Source organism: Oncorhynchus keta, chromosome 28 (assembly GCF_023373465.1).
Source record: "Oncorhynchus keta strain PuntledgeMale-10-30-2019 chromosome 28, Oket_V2, whole genome shotgun sequence".
Lineage (NCBI taxonomy): Eukaryota > Metazoa > Chordata > Actinopteri > Salmoniformes > Salmonidae > Oncorhynchus > Oncorhynchus keta.
The window spans coordinates 7,822,295-7,838,627 of record NC_068448.1 but is presented as its reverse complement, the minus strand read 5'-3'; the positions used below and the strand labels follow the sequence as shown (position 1 = coordinate 7,838,627).

The 16,333-nt window shown below is 48.7% G+C and overlaps 1 protein-coding gene and 1 long non-coding RNA gene across 6 annotated transcripts in view; both read right to left on the bottom strand.

The window, feature by feature from the left end:
* The window catches only part of LOC118379459 (sortilin-like), a 39,142-nt gene that overhangs the window by 20,485 nt on the left and 2,324 nt on the right, over positions 1–16,333 (bottom strand). The gene's annotated exons all lie outside the window — the stretch shown is intronic.
* Positions 920–8,233, bottom strand: LOC127913155 (uncharacterized). Of its 5 annotated transcripts, none has more exons than XR_008084918.1 (4): positions 8,133–8,233; positions 7,910–8,022; positions 5,684–5,823; positions 920–964 (listed from the first exon to the last, which is right to left on the bottom strand). It is a non-coding gene; the product is annotated as an uncharacterized LOC127913155 (long non-coding RNA). The 5 variants fall into 5 exon arrangements; XR_008084917.1 differs by lacking the exon at positions 920–964 and adding an exon at positions 1,110–1,154; XR_008084916.1 differs by lacking the exon at positions 920–964 and adding an exon at positions 3,732–3,776.

The following is a 16,333-nucleotide window of genomic DNA, read 5'->3' as shown; positions in this document are numbered from 1 at the left end:
TACCTCTCCCTCCCTAATGCTGTACCATACCTCTCCCTCCCTAATGCTGTACCATACCTCTCCCTCCCTAATGCTGTACCATACCTCTCTCCCTCCCTAATGCTGTACCATACCTCTCCCTCCCTAATGCTGTACCATACCTCTACCTCTCCCTAATGCTGTACCATACCTCTCTCCCTCCCTAATGCTGTACCATACCTCTCTCTCCCTAATGCTGTACCATACCTCTCCTCCCTAATGCTCTCTCTCCCTAATGCTGTACCATACCTCTCCCTCCCTAATGCTGTACCATACCTCTCCCTCCCTAATGCTGTACCACCTCTCCCTCCCTAATGCTGTACCATACCTCTCCCTCCCTAATGCTGTACCATACCTCTCTCCCTCCCTAATGCTGTACCATACCTCTCCCTCCCTAATGCTGTACCATACCTCCCTCCCTAATGCTGTACCATACCATACCTCTCCCTCCCTAATGCTGTACCATACCTAATGCTAACCCTCCCTCCCTAATGCTGTACCATACCTCTCCCCTCCCTAATGCTGTACCATACCCTCCCTAATGCTGTACCATACCCTCTCCCTAATGCTGTACCATACCTCTCCCTCTCCCTAATGCTGTACCATATACCTCTCCCCTCCCTAATGCTGTACCATACCTCTCCCCCTCCCTAATGCTGTACCATACCTCTCCCTCCCTAATGCTGTACCATACCTCTCCCTCCCTAATGCTGTACCATACCTCTCCCTCCCTAATGCTGTACCATACCTCTCCCTCCCTAATGCTGTACCATACTAATGCTGTACCCTCTCCCTAATGCTGTACCATACCTCTCCCTCCCTAATGCCCTCCCCTCTAATGCCTCTCCCCCTAATGCTGTACCATACCTCTCCCCTCCCTAATGCTGTACCATACCTCTCCCCTCCCTAATGCTGTACCATACCTCTCCCTAATGCTGTACCATACCTCTCCCTCCCTAATGCTGTACCATACCTCTCCCCTCCCTAATGCTGTACCACCATACCTCTCCCTCCCTAATGCTGTACCATACCTCTCCCCTCCTAATGCTGTACCATACCTCTCCCTCCCTAATGCTGTACCATACCTCTCCCCTCCCTAATGCTGTACCATACCTCTCCCTAATGCTGTACCATACCTCTCCCTCTCCAACCTAATGCTGTACCATACCTCTCCCTCCTCCCTAATGCTGTACCATACCTCTCCCCCCTAATGCTGTACCATACCCTCCCCTCCCTAATGCTGTACCATACCTCTCCCCTCCCTAATGCTGTACCATACCTCTCCCTCCCTAATGCTGTACCATACCTCTCCCTCCCTAATGCTGTACCATACCTCCCTCCCTCCCTAATGCTGTACCATACCTCTCCCCTCCCTAATGCTGTACCATACCTCTCCCCTCCCCTGTACCATACCTCTCCCTGTACCCCTAATGCTGTACCATACCTCTCCTCCCTAATGCTGTACCATACCTCCTCCCTAATGCCCCCTAATGCTGTACCATACCCTCCCTCCCTCCCTAATGCTGTACCATACCCTCTCCCTCCCTAATGCTGTACCATACCTCTCCCTCCCTAATGCTGTACCATACCTCTCCTCCCTAATGCCCATACCTCTCTCCTCCCTAATGCTGTACCATACCTCTCCCTCCCTAATGCTGTACCATACCCTCCCCACCATACCTCTCCCTCCCTAATGCTGTACCATACCTCTCCTCTCCATACCTCTCCCCTCCCCTAATGCTGTACCATACCTCTCCCTCCCTAATGCTGTACCATACCTCTCCCTCCCTAATGCTGTACCATACCTCTCCTCCCTAATGCTACCAACCTAATGCTGTACCATACCTCTCCCTCCCTAATGCTGTACCATACCTCTCCCCCTAATGCTGTACCATACCTCTACCTCTCCCTCCCTAATGCTGTACCATACCTCTCCCTCCCTAATGCTGTACCATACCTCTCCCTCCCTCCCTAATGCTGTACCATACCTCCTCCCCCTCCCTAATGCTGTACCTCTCCCTCCCATACCATACCTCCCTCCCTAATGCTGTACCATACCTCTCCCCTCCCAAATGCTGTACCATACCTCCCCCTCCCTAATGCTGTACCATACCTCTCCCTCCCTAATGCTGTACCATGCTGTACCTACCTCTCCCTCCCTAATGCTGTACCATACCTCTCCCTCCCTAATGCTGTACCATACCTCCTCCCTCCCTAATACCTCTCCCTCCCTAATGCTGTACCATACCTCTCTCTCCCTAATGCTGTACCCCTAATGCTGTACCATACCTCTCCCTCCCCTAATGCTGTACCATACCCTCCTCTCCCTAATGCTGTACCATACCTCTCCCTCCCTAATGCTGTACCATACTCTCCCTCCCTAATGCCATACCCTCCTAATGCTGTACCATACCCTCCCTCCCTAATGCTGTACCATACCTCCCTCCCTCCCTAATGCTGTACCATACCTCTCCTCCCTAATGCTGTACCATACCCTCTCCCTAATGCTGTACCATACCTCTCCCTCCCTAATGCTGTACCATACCTCTCCCCCTCCCTAATGCTGTACCATACCTCTCCCTCCCTAATGCTGTACCATACCTCTCCCTCCCTAATGCTGTACCATACCTGCTGTACCATACCTCTCCCTCCCTAATGCTGTACCTCCCTAATGCTGTACCATACCTCTCCCTCCCTAATGCTGTACCATACCTCTCCCCTCCCCTAATGCTGTACCATACCTCTCCCTCCCTAATGCTGTACCATACCTCCCCCCTCCCTAATGCTGTACCATACCTCTCTCCCTCCCTAATGCTGTACCATACCCTACCTAATGCTGTACCATACCTCTCCCTCCCTCCAATGCTGTACCATACCTCTCCTCTCCCTCCCTAATGCTGTACCATACCTCTCCCTAATGCTACCATACCTCTCCCCCTCCCTAATGCTGTACCATACCTCTCCTCCCTAATGCTGTACCATACCTCTCCCTCCCTAATGCTGTACCATACCTCTCTCCCCTAATGCCCTCCCTAATGCTGTACCATACCTCTCCCCCTCCCTAATGCTGTACCATACCTCTCCCCTCCCTAATGCTGTACCATACCTCTCCCTCCCTAATGCTGTACCATACCTCTCCCTCCCTAATGCTGTACCATACCTCTCCCTCCCTAATGCTGTACCATACCTCTCCCTCCCTAATGCTGTACCATACTAATCCCTGTACCATACCTCCCCTCCCTAATGCTGTACCATACCTCTCCCTCCCTAATGCTGTACCATACCTCTCCCTCCCTAATGCTGTACCATACCTCTCCCCTCCCTAATGCTGTACCATACCTCTCCCTCCCTAATGCTGTACCATACCTCTCCCTCCCTAATGCTGTACCATACCTCTCCCTCCCTAATGCTGTACCATACCTCTCCCTCCCTAATGCTGTACCATACCTCTCCCTCCCTAATGCTGTACCATACCTCTCCCTCCCTAATGCTGTACCATACCTCTCCCTCCCTAATGCTGTACCATACCTCTCCTCCCTAATGCTGTACCATACCTCTCCCCTCCCTGTACCATACCTCTCTCCCTAATGCTGTACCATACCTCTCCCTCCCTAATGCTGTACCATACCTCTCCCTCCCTAATGCTGTACCATACCTCTCCCTCCCTAATGCTGTACCATACCTCTCCCTCCCCTAATGCTGTACCATACCTCCCTCCCTAATGCTGTACCATACCTCTCCCTAATGCTGTACCATACCTCTCCCTCCCCCTAATGCTGTACCATACCTCTAATGCCCTCCCTAATGCTGTACCATACTACCCCTCCCTAATGCCCATAATGCTGTACCATACCTCTCCCTCCCTAATGCTGTACCATACCTCTCCTCCCTAATGCTGTACCATACCTCTCCCTCCCTAATGCTGTACCTACCTCTCCTCCCTAATGCTGTACCATACCTCTCCCTCCCTAATGCTGTACCATACCTCTCCCTCCCTAATGCTGTACCATACCTCTCCCTCCCTAATGCTGTACCATACCTCTCTCCTCCCTAATGCTGTACCATACCTCTCCCCCTAATGCTGTACCATACCTCTCCCTAATGCTGTACCTAATGCTGTACCATACCTCTCCTCCCTCCCTAATGCTGTACCATACCTCTCCCTCCCTAATCTGTACCATACCTCTCCTCCCTAATGCTGTACCATACCTCTCCCCTCCCTAATGCTGTACCATACCATACCATCTCCCTCTCCCTAATGCTGTACCATACCTCTCCCTCCCTAATGCTGTACCATACCTCTCCCTCTCCCTAATGCTGTACCATACCTCCCTAATGCTCCCTCTCCCTAATGCTGTACCATACCTCTCCCCTCCCTAATGCTGTACCATACCTCCCTCCCTAATGCTGTACCATACCTCTCCCTCCCTAATGCTGTACCATACCTCTCCCCCTAATGCTGTACCATACTCTCCCCTCCTAATAATGCTGTACCATACCTCTCCCTCCCTAATGCTGTACCATACCTCTCTCCCCCTAATGCTGTACCATACCTCTCCCTCCCTAATGCTGTACCATACCTCCTCTCCTAATGCTGTACCTAATGCTGTACCATACCTCTCCCCCTCCCTAATCCTGTACCATACCTCTCCCTCCCTCCTAATGCTGTACCATACCTCTCCCTCTCAACCTAATGCTGTACCATACCTCTCCCTCCCTAATGCTGTACCATACCTCTCCCTCCCTAATGCTGTACCATACCTCTCCCTAATGCTCCCAACCTAATGCTGTACCATACCTCTCCCTCTCCCATACCTCTCCCTCCCTAATGCTGTACCATACCTCTCCCTCCCTCCCAACCTAATGCTGTACCATACCTGCCCTCTAATGCTGTACCATACCTCTCCCCTCCCTAATGCTGTACCATACCTCCCTCCCTAATGCTGTACCATACCTCTCCCTCCCTAATGCTGTACCATACCTCTCCCCTCCCTAATGCTGTACCATACCTCTCCCTCATGCTGTACCATACCTCTCCCTCTCCCAACCTAATGCTGTACCATACCTCTCCCTAACTAATCCTGTACCATACCTCTCCCTCTCCCAACCTAATCCTGTACCATACCTCTCCCTCTCCCAACCTAATGCTGTACCATACCTCTCCCTCCCTAATGCTGTACCATACCTCTCCCTCTCCCAACCTAATGCTGTACCATACCTCTCCCCTCCCAACCTAATGCTGTACCATACCTCTCCCCCTCCCTAATGCTGTACCATACCTCTCCCCCTCCCTAATGCTGTACCATACCTCTCCCCCTCCCTAATGCTGTACCATACCTCTCCCCCTCCCTAATGCTGTACCATACCTCTCCCCTCCCTAATGCTGTACCATACCTCTCCCCCTCCCTAATGCTGTACCATACCTCTCCCCCTCCCTAATGCTGTACCATACCTCTCCCTCCCTAATGCTGTACCATACCTCTCCCCTCCCTACCTAATGCTGTACCATACCTCTCCCTCTCCCAACCGAATGCTGTACCATACCTCTCCCTCTCCCAACCTAATGCTGTACCATACCTCTCCCAACCTAATGCTGTACCATACATCTCTCCCAACCTAATGCTGTACCATACTCTCCCTCTCCCAACCTAATGCTGTACCATACCTCTCCCTAATGCTGTACCATACCTCTCCCTAATGCTGTACCATACCTCTCCCTAATGCTGTACCATACCTCTCCCTAATGCTGTACCATACCTCTCCCTAATGCTGTACCATACCTCTCCCTAATGCTGTACCATACCTCTCCCTCTCCCTAATGCTGTACCATACCTCTCCCTCTCCCTAATGCTGTACCAGACCTCTCCCTAATGCTGTACCATACCTCTCCCTCTCCCTCATGCTGTACCATACCTCTCCCTCTCCCTCATGCTGTACCATACCTCTCCCAACCTAATGCTGTACCATACCTCTCCCTCCCTCTCCCTAATGCTGTACCTCTCCCTCTCCAATGCTGTACCATACCTCTCCCTCCCTAATGCTGTACCATACCTCTCCCTCTCCCTCCCTAATGCTGTACCATACCTCTCCCTCTCCCAACCTAATGCTGTACCATACCTCTCCCTCTCCCAACCTAATGCTGTACCATACCTCTCCCTCCCTCTCCCTAATGCTGTACCTCTCCCTCTCCAATGCTGTACCATACCTCTCCCTCTCTAATGCTGTACCTTACCTCTCCCTCTCTAATGCTGTACCATACCTCTCCCCCTCCCTAATGCTGTACCATCTCTCCCTCCCTAATGCTGTACCATCTCTCCCTCCCTAATGCTGTACCATCTCTCCCTCCCTAATGCTGTACCATCTCTCCCTCCCTAATGCTGTACCATACCTCTCCCTCTATAATGCTGTACCTCTCCTCCCTAATGCTGTACCATACCTCTCCCTCCCTAATGCTGTACCTCTCCCTCCCTAATGCTGTACCTCTCCCTCCCTAATGCTGTACCTCTCCCTCCCTAATGCTGTACCATACCTCTCCCAACCTAATGCTGTACCATACCTCTCCCAACCTAATGCTGTACCATACCTCTCCCAACCTAATGCTGTACCATACCTCTCCCTAACTAATGCTGTACCATACCTCTCCCTAACTAATGCTGTACCATACCTCTCCCTCCCAACCTAATGCTGTACCATACCTCTCCCTCTCCCAACCTAATGCTGTACCATACCTCTCCCTAACTAATGCTGTACCATACCTCTCCCTAACTAATGCTGTACCATACCTCTCCCTAACTAATGCTGTACCATACCTCTCCCTAACTAATGCTGTACCATACCTCTCCCTCCCTAATGCTGTACCATACCTCTCCCTCCCTAATGCTGTACCATACCTCTCCCTCCCTAATGCTGTACCATACCTCTCCCTCCCTAATGCTGTACCATACCTCTCCCTCCCTAATGCTGTACCATACCTCTCCCTCCCTAATGCTGTACCATACCTCTCCCTCCCTAATGCTGTACCATACCTCTCCCTCTCCCTAATGCTGTACCATACCTCTCCCTCTCCCTAATGCTGTACCATACCTCTCCCTCCCTAATGCTGTACCATACCTCTCCCTCCCTAATGCTGTACCATACCTCTCCCTCCCTAATGCTGTACCATACCTCTCCCTCTCCCTAATGCTGTACCATACCTCTCCCTCTCCCTAATGCTGTACCATACCTCTCCCTCTCCCTAATGCTGTACCATACCTCTCCCTCTCCCTAATGCTGTACCATACCTCTCCCTCCCTAATGCTGTACCATACCTCTCCCTCATGCTGTACCATACCTCTCCCTAATGCTGTACCATACCTCTCCCTCATGCTGTACCATACCTCTCCCTAACTAATGCTGTACCATACCTCTCCCTAACTAATGCTGTACCATACCTCTCCCTCACTAATGCTGTACCATACCTCTCCCTCCCTAATGCTGTACCATACCTCTCCCTCCCTAATGCTGTACCATACCTCTCCCTCCCTAATGCTGTACCATACCTCTCCCTCCATAATGCTGTACCATACCTCTCCCTCTCCCTCCCTAATGCTGTACCATACCTCTCCCTCCATAATGCTGTACCATACCTCTCCCCCTCCCTAATGCTGTACCATACCTCTCCCTCATGCTGTACCATACCTCTCCCTCTCCCAACCTAATGCTGTACCATACCTCTCCCTAACTAATCCTGTACCATACCTCTCCCTCTCCCAACCTAATCCTGTACCATACCTCTCCCTCTCCCAACCTAATTCTGTACCATACCTCTCCCTCCCTAATGCTGTACCATACCTCTCCCCTCCCTAATGCTGTACCATACCTCTCCCTCTCCCAACCGAATGCTGTACCATACCTCCCTAATGCTGTACCATACCTCTCCCTAATGCTGTACCATACCTCTCCCTAATGCTGTACCATACCTCTCCCTAATGCTGTACCATACCTCTCCCTAATGCTGTACCATACCTCTCCCTCTCCCTAATGCTGTACCATACCTCTCCCTCATGCTGTACCATACCTCTCCCTCTCCCTAATGCTGTACCAGACCTCTCCCTCTCCCTAATGCTGTACCAGACCTCTCCCTAATGCTGTACCATACCTCTCCCTAATGCTGTACCATACCTCTCCCTAATGCTGTACCATACCTCTCCCTAATGCTGTACCATACCTCTCCCTAATGCTGTACCATACCTCCCTAATGCTGTACCATACCTCTCCCTCATGCTGTACCATACCTCTCCCTCTCCCTCATGCTGTACCATACCTCTCCCTCTCCCAACCTAATGCTGTACCATACCTCTCCCTCCCTCTCCCTAATGCTGTACCTCTCCCTCTCCAATGCTGTACCATACCTCTCCCTCCCTAATGCTGTACCATACCTCTCCCTCCCTCTCCCTAATGCTGTACCTCTCCCTCTCCAATGCTGTACCTTACCTCTCCCTCTCTAATGCTGTACCTTACCTCTCCCCCTCCCTAATGCTGTACCATCTCTCCCTCCCCCTCCCTAATGCTGTACCATCTCTCCCTCCCTAATGCTGTACCATCTCTCCCTCCCTAATGCTGTACCATCTCTCCCTCCCTAATGCTGTACCATCTCTCCCTCCCTAATGCTGTACCATACCTCTCCCTCTCCCTCCCTAATGCTGTACCTCTCCCTCCCTAATGCTGTACCTCTCCCTCCATAATGCTGTACCTCTCCCTCCATAATGCTGTACCTCTCCCTCCATAATGCTGTACCTCTCCCTCTCCCTAATGCTGTACCATACCTCTCCCTCCCTCTCCCTAATGCTGTACCATACCTCTCCCTCCCTAATGCTGCACCATACCTCTCCCTCCATAATGCTGTACTATACCTCTCCCTCCCTAATGCTGTACCTCTCCCTCCCTAATGCTGCACTATACCTCTCCCTCCCTAATGCTGCACCATACCTCTCCCTCTCCCTCCATAATGCTGCACCATACCTCTCCCTCCCTAATGCTGCACCATACCTCTCCCTCTCCCTCCATAATGCTGTACCCATACCTCTCCCTCTCCCTCCCTAATGCTGTACCCATACCTCTCCCTCTCCCTCCCTAATGCTGTACCATACCTCTCCCTCCCTAATGCTGCACCATACCTCTCCCTCTCCCTCCATAATGCTGTACCCATACCTCTCCCTCTCCCTCCCTAATGCTGTACCCATACCTCTCCCTCTCCCTCCCTAATGCTGTACCATACCTCTCCCTCTCCCTAATGCTGTACCATACCTCCCCTCCCTAATGCTGTACCATACCTCCCCCTCCCTAATGCTGTACCATACCTCTCCCTCCCTAATGCTGTACCATACCTCTCCCTCCCTAATGCTGTACCATACCTCTCCCTCCCTAATGCTGTACCATACCTCTCCCTCCCTAATGCTGTACCATACCTCTCCCTCCCTAATGCTGTACCATACCTCTCCCTCCCTAATGCTGTACCATACCTCTCCCTCCCTAATGCTGTACCATACCTCTCCCTCCCTAATGCTGTACCATACCTCTCCCTCCCTAATGCTGTACCATACCTCTCCCTCTATAATGCTGTACCATACCTCTCCCTCCATAATGCTGTACCTCTCCCTCCCTAATGCTGTACCATACCTCTCCCTCCCTAATGCTGTACCATACCTCTCCCTCTATAATGCTGTACCATACCTCTCCCTCCCTAATGCTGCACCATACCTCTCCCTCCCTAATGCTGCACCATACCTCTCCCTCCATAATGCTGTACCATACCTCTCCCTCCCTAATGCTGTACCATACCTCTCCCTCCATAATGCTGTACCATACCTCTCCCTCCCTAATGCTGTACCATACCTCTCCCTCCCTAATGCTGCACCATACCTCTCCCTCCCTAATGCTGTACCATACCTCTCCCTCCCTAATGCTGTACCATACCTCTCCCTCCCTAATGCTGTTCCATACCTCTCCCTCCCTAATGCTGTACCATACCTCTCCCTCCCTAATGCTGCACCATACCTCTCCCTCCATAATGCTGTACCCATACCTCTCCCTCCCTAATGCTGTACCATACCTCTCCTCTCCCTCCCTAATGCTGTACCATACCTCTCCCTCCCTAATGCTGTACCATACCTCTCCCTCCCTAATGCTGTACCATACCTCTCCCTCCCTAATGCTGTACCATACCTCTCCCTCCCTAATGCTGTACCATACCTCTCCCTCTATAATGCTGTACCATACCTCTCCCTCCCTAATGCTGTACCATACCTCTCCCTCCCTAATGCTGTACCATACCTCTCCCTCCCTAATGCTGTACCATACCTCTCCTCTCCCTCCCTAATGCTGTACCATACCTCTCCCTCTCCCTCTCCCTCCCTAATGCTGCACCATACCTCTCCCTCCCTAATGCTGTACCATACCTCTCCCTCTCCTCTCCCTCCCTAATGCTGTACCATACCTCTCCCTCCCTAATGCTGTACCATACCTCTCCCTCTATAATGCTGTACCATACCTCCCTAATGCTGTACCATACCTCTCCCTCCCTAATGCTGCACCATACCTCTCCCTCCCTAATGCTGCACCATACCTCTCCCTCCATAATGCTGTACCATACCTCTCCCTCTCCCTCCATAATGCTGTACCCATACCTCTCCCTCCCTAATGCTGTACCATACCTCTCCCTCTCCCTCCATAATGCTGTACCATACCTCTCCCTCTCCCTCCATAATGCTGTACCATACCTCTCCCTCCCTAATGCTGTACCATACCTCTCCCTCCCTAATGCTGTACCATACCTCTCCCTCCCTAATGCTGTACCATACCTCTCCCTCCCTAATGCTGTACCATACCTCTCCCTCTCCCTCCCTAATGCTGTACCATACCTCTCCCTCTCCCTAATGCTGTACCATACCTCTCCCCCTCCCTAATGCTGTACCATACCTCTCCCTCTCCCTCCCTAATGCTGTACCATACCTCTCCCTCTCCCTAATGCTGTACCATACCTCTCCCTCCCTAATGCTGTACCATACCTCTCCCTCTCTAATGCTGTACCATACCTCTCCCTCCCTAATGCTGTACCATACCTCTCCCTCCCTAATGCTGTACCATACCTCTCCCTCCCTAATGCTGTACCATACCTCTCCCTCCCTAATGCTGTACCATACCTCTCCCTCCCTAATGCTGTACCATACCTCTCCCTCTCTAATGCTGTACCATACCTCTTCCTCCCTAATGCTGTACCATACCTCTCCCTCCCTGATGCTGTACCATACCTCTCCAATGCTGTACCATACATTATCTCAATCTCTTCATTCAAAGACTCAATCATGGACACTCATACTGACAAATTGATGTAAAAAATGTATCACTAGCCACTTTAAACAATGCCACTTAATATAATGTTTACATACCCTACTCTTCTCATATGCATATACTGTACTCGATATCTACTGCATCTTTATGTAATACATGTATCACTAGCCACTTTAACTATGCCACTTTGTTTACATACTCATCTCATATGTATATACTGTACTGGATACCATCTACTGCATCTTGCCTATGCCGTTCTGTACCATCACTCATTCATATCTTTATTTACATATTCTTCATCCCTTTACACTTGTGTGTATAAGGTAGTTGTTGTGGAATTGCTAGGTTAGATTACGCTTTGGTTATTACTGCATTGTCGGAACTAGAAGCACAAGCATTTCGCTACGCTCGCATTAACATCTGCTAACCATGTGTATGTGACAAATACAATTTGATTTGATTTGACAGTTATGGCTGCTTCGTGTGATGTATTGTCATCTCTATATTCCTGCCCTTTGTGCTGTTGCCTGTGCCCAATAATGTTTGTACCCTGTTTTGTGCAGCTGCCATGTTGTTGTCATGTTGTGTTGCTGCCATGTTGTTGTCATGTTGTGTTGCTGCCATGTTGTGTTGCTGCCATGTTGTGTTGCTGCCATGTTGCTGCCATGTTGTTGCCATGCTGTGTTGCTGCCATGTTTTGTTGCTACTATGCTGTGCTGCTACCATGTTGTTGTCATGCTGTGTTGCTGCCATGTTGTGTTGCTACCATGTTGTTGTCATGCTGTGTTGCTGCCATGTTGTGTTGCTACCATGTTGTTGTCATGCTGTGTTGCTACCCTGTTGTTGTCATGCTGTGTTGCTACCATGTTGCTACTATGCTGTGCTGCTACTATGTTGTTATCATGTTATGCTGCTACTATGTTGTTGTCATGCTGTGTTGCTGCCATGTTGTGATGCTACCATGTTGTTGGCATGCTGTGTTGCTACCCTGTTGTTTTCATGCTGTGTTGCTACCATGTTATTTTCATGCTGTGCTGCTACCATGTTGTTGTTGTTGTGTTGCTACCCTGTTGTTTTCATGCTGTGTTGCTACCATGTTATTTTCATGCTGTGCTGCTACCATGTTGTTGTTGTGTTGCTACTATGCTGTGTTTTCATGTGTTGCTGCCATCTTACTGTAGGTCTTTACATTGTGTTGTCTGTCTTGTGACGTGTGTTATGTCCTACATGTTTAATCCACGTCCACGTCCCTGTCCATGCAAAGAGGCCTTTTACCTTCTGGTAGGCAGTCATTGTAAAATAAGAATTTATTCTTAATTGACTTGCCTAGTTAAACTTGCCTAAATAAAATAAAAATCTAAATAAATAAATGAAGACCTGAGAGAACAGCTAGCTGTTAGCTACTTATCATTATAAAACTAAGGACAAAACTCAAAGCTCATTATTATTTTTTATAAAATAATCTCTCCAGTCTTATATTTGACGAGGTTGAAGAACTTCACTGTGGTCCTGTGTAGCTCAGTTTGTAGAGCATTGGCTCTTGCAATGTCAGAGTTGTGGGATTGAGTCCCACAGGGGGGACCAGTATTAATGAAAATGCCTGCAATCACTACTGCTCTGGATAAGAGCACCTACTAAATGATCTTAGTCAGATATTACTGAGCATGTGCAAAATGGCTCAACTTCAACATTTTTGTGATGATCTACCGGTACCCTAGGACCTACCTGGCCATAACCCAATGTATAATGTCAGGTAGCAGAGCTCTACTGTACGGTACCCAAACATCAGTATATTGGACACAGGGGAGAACTGCCCCTCTCATTGAATCCAGAAAGCAGGATCACCATTATAGCGAATCGGTAATTGACGACATTTGTATAAATAACATTTTTTTCTAAGACAATCAATCATGGAACGAGTACTTGCTTCTATTACACAAGATGTCCTGATTATTATGATAAAAAAATATATATAAACACACAGAAGAAGTTAAGGATAATTTAGTTACTCCCGGCAGCCTTCAGTACCCAGGTTGGCCTTCAACTTGAGATCCTCAATGAGAGAGGGCAACACTGAGCTAGCCTTCAACTTGAGATCCTCAATGAGAGAGGGCAACACTGAGCTAGCCTTCAACTTGAGATCCTCAATGAGAGAGGGCAACACTGAGCTAGCCTTCAACTTGAGATCCTCAATGAGAGAGGGCAACACTGAGCTAGCCTTCAACTTGAGATCCTCAATGAGAGAGGGCAACACTGAGCTAGCCTTCAACTTGAGATCCTCAATGAGAGAGGGCAACACTGAGCTAGCCTTCAACTTGAGATCCTCAATGAGAGAGGGCAACACTGAGCTAGCCTTCAACTTGAGATCCTCAATGAGAGAGGGCAACACTGAGCTAGCCTTCAACTTGAGATCCTCAATGAGAGAGGGCAACACTGAGCTAGCCTTCAACTTGAGATCCTCAATGAGAGAGGGCAACAGTGAGCTAGCCTTCAACTTGAGATCCTCAATGAGAGAGGGCAACACTGAGCTAGCCTTCAACTTGAGATCCTCAATGAGAGAGGGCAACAGTGAGCTAGACTTCAACTTGAGATCCTCAATGAGAGAGGGGGGGCAACACTGAGCTAGCCTTCAACTTGAGATCCTCAATGAGAGGGGGGGGGCAACACTGAGCTAGCCTTCAACGTCACATCCTGGACTAGCTCAAAACTGGGCATGTTATGTCTTGAAAATATTCTCCACGAGATGCCATCTTTGTTGGTAAAAATCTACTTCCTTGATTTCAAATGCGCCATTGAGTCATAGGAATGAATGGTGTGACGTCAATGGGTTTATCCATTTATATACTGAACAAAAATATAAAACGCAATATGTAAAGTGTTGGTCCCATGTTTCATTAGCTTATCCCTCTCAAATGTACACCTCGTGCTGCAGACAATAAAAGGCCACTATAATGTGCAGTTTTGTCATTGCAAAGCTGTCAAGGCAAAGGGTGGCTACTGAAGAATCTCAATTCTAAAATATATTTTGATTCGTTTACACTTTTTGGGTTACTACATGATCCCATGTGTTATTTCATAGTTTGGAGGTCTTCACGGTTATTCTACAAAATATAGAAAATAGGGGGAGGGGGGGAAATAGGTCAAAGAGGGGGGGGGGTGGATTAAGTGATCAGAAGCACATACAGGTTTCTGCCAAAACTAAGGAGAAACAAAGTGTCTTAAATGGGTGTTGTGATACCACACGCGGTCTGAACGGCATCAATGCGCCTTGGCATAGATTTATTTTCCTCTTTTTACACATTGTTACATTACAGCTTTATTCTAAAATTGATTAAATTGTTTTTTCCCCCCATATCAATCTACACTCAATACACCATAATGACATAGCAAAAACAACCCAACAGCATGATGTTGCCACCACCATGCTTCACCATAGGGGATGGTGCCAGGTTTCCTCTAGATGTGACACTTGGTATTCAGGCCAAAGAGTTCAATCTTGGTTTCATCAGACCAGTGAATCTGGTTTCTCATAGTCTTTAGAGAGAGTCTTGAGGTGCCTTTTAGAAACTCCATGTGCCTTTTACTGAGGAGTTGCTTCTGTCTGGCCACTCTACCATAAAGGTCTGATTGTTGGAGTGCTGCAGAGATGGTTGTCCTTCTGGAAGGTTCTCCCATCTCCACAGAGGAACTCTGGAGCTCTCATCGTGTTCTTGGTCACCTCCCTGACCAAGGCCCTTCTAATATATATATAATATATATGCCATTTAGCAGACGCTTTTATCCAAAGCGACTTACAGTCATGTGTGCATACATTCTAGTTTGGTCCCTGGAATCGAACCCACTGAGCGCCATGCTCTACCAACTGAGCTACAGAACCACTGCTTGCACAGTGACCAGCTCTAGGAAGAGTCTTGGCGGTTCCAAACTGTCTCGGAACTCTACAGACAATATCTTTGACCTCATGGCTTGGGTTTTGCCTTTCCAAATCATGTCCAATCAATCAAAATTACCACAAGTGGACCCTGCTAAAGGAAAATCCCCATGTGGAAAAAAACCTATGTAGTAGTTTATGCCACATGGCAACAATTAATATGGTTATATTATAAAGGGTATTTTTCTCCAACAGTAAATTTGCATCGAATTGCATCTTGGTGCACATATTTGTTTACAGAAACCCTGTGTCAGAGGTGGTGAGCCTGCTCTTTTCCCTCAGGTCCTGGCGTGCCATTCGGGGTCTTTAGTCCTCCTCCTCTGACGCATGTCGAGCTGGCTGATGTAATCATCATGACATCATACACAGTCAGACATAGGAGGAACGTATTATTTAGAAGGACATATTATAAATAAAAAAGGTACTAATTCCAACTAAATGTTTATACTAAATGCAATTTGTTGCTACTTGCTACAAGGACATCAAGAACTTGACATACACAAATTCTTAGCAGGAACTACGAACTAACTCAACGAGTTGTCTGTGGGTATGCTGTTTGTTTGCGGTGTAGAATGCGGATGCATTGGGTAGGACGTTGTTAAGTTGTCCATCTGTCCAGTGTTGACACAGCCTGATAGTAAGATAACCCTGCCTCCAAAAGATATCTGTGATCCTAAATTACACTATGTCCTTAAGTTAGAGCTGGCTACACAGTGGTTGAGGACAACATCATTAAGAAAGACAGTCAGTCAAATGTATTTATAAAGTCCTTCTTACATCAGCTGATGTCACAAAGCGCTGCAAAGAAACCCAGCTTAAAACCCCAAACAGCAAGCAATGCAGGTGTTGAAGCACGTTGGCTAGGAAAAACTCCCTAGAAAGGCCAGAACCAAGGAAGAAACCTAGAGAGGAACCAGGCTATGAGTGGCAAGAACTTCATAATATACTCCCAAATTTAAAATCACTTCTGCCTACAGTATAGGCCTACTGCATAGTCTAAATGTTAAGAATGTATAGTCAAGAACATAGCAATATGGGTCTAGCCCATAATGCATC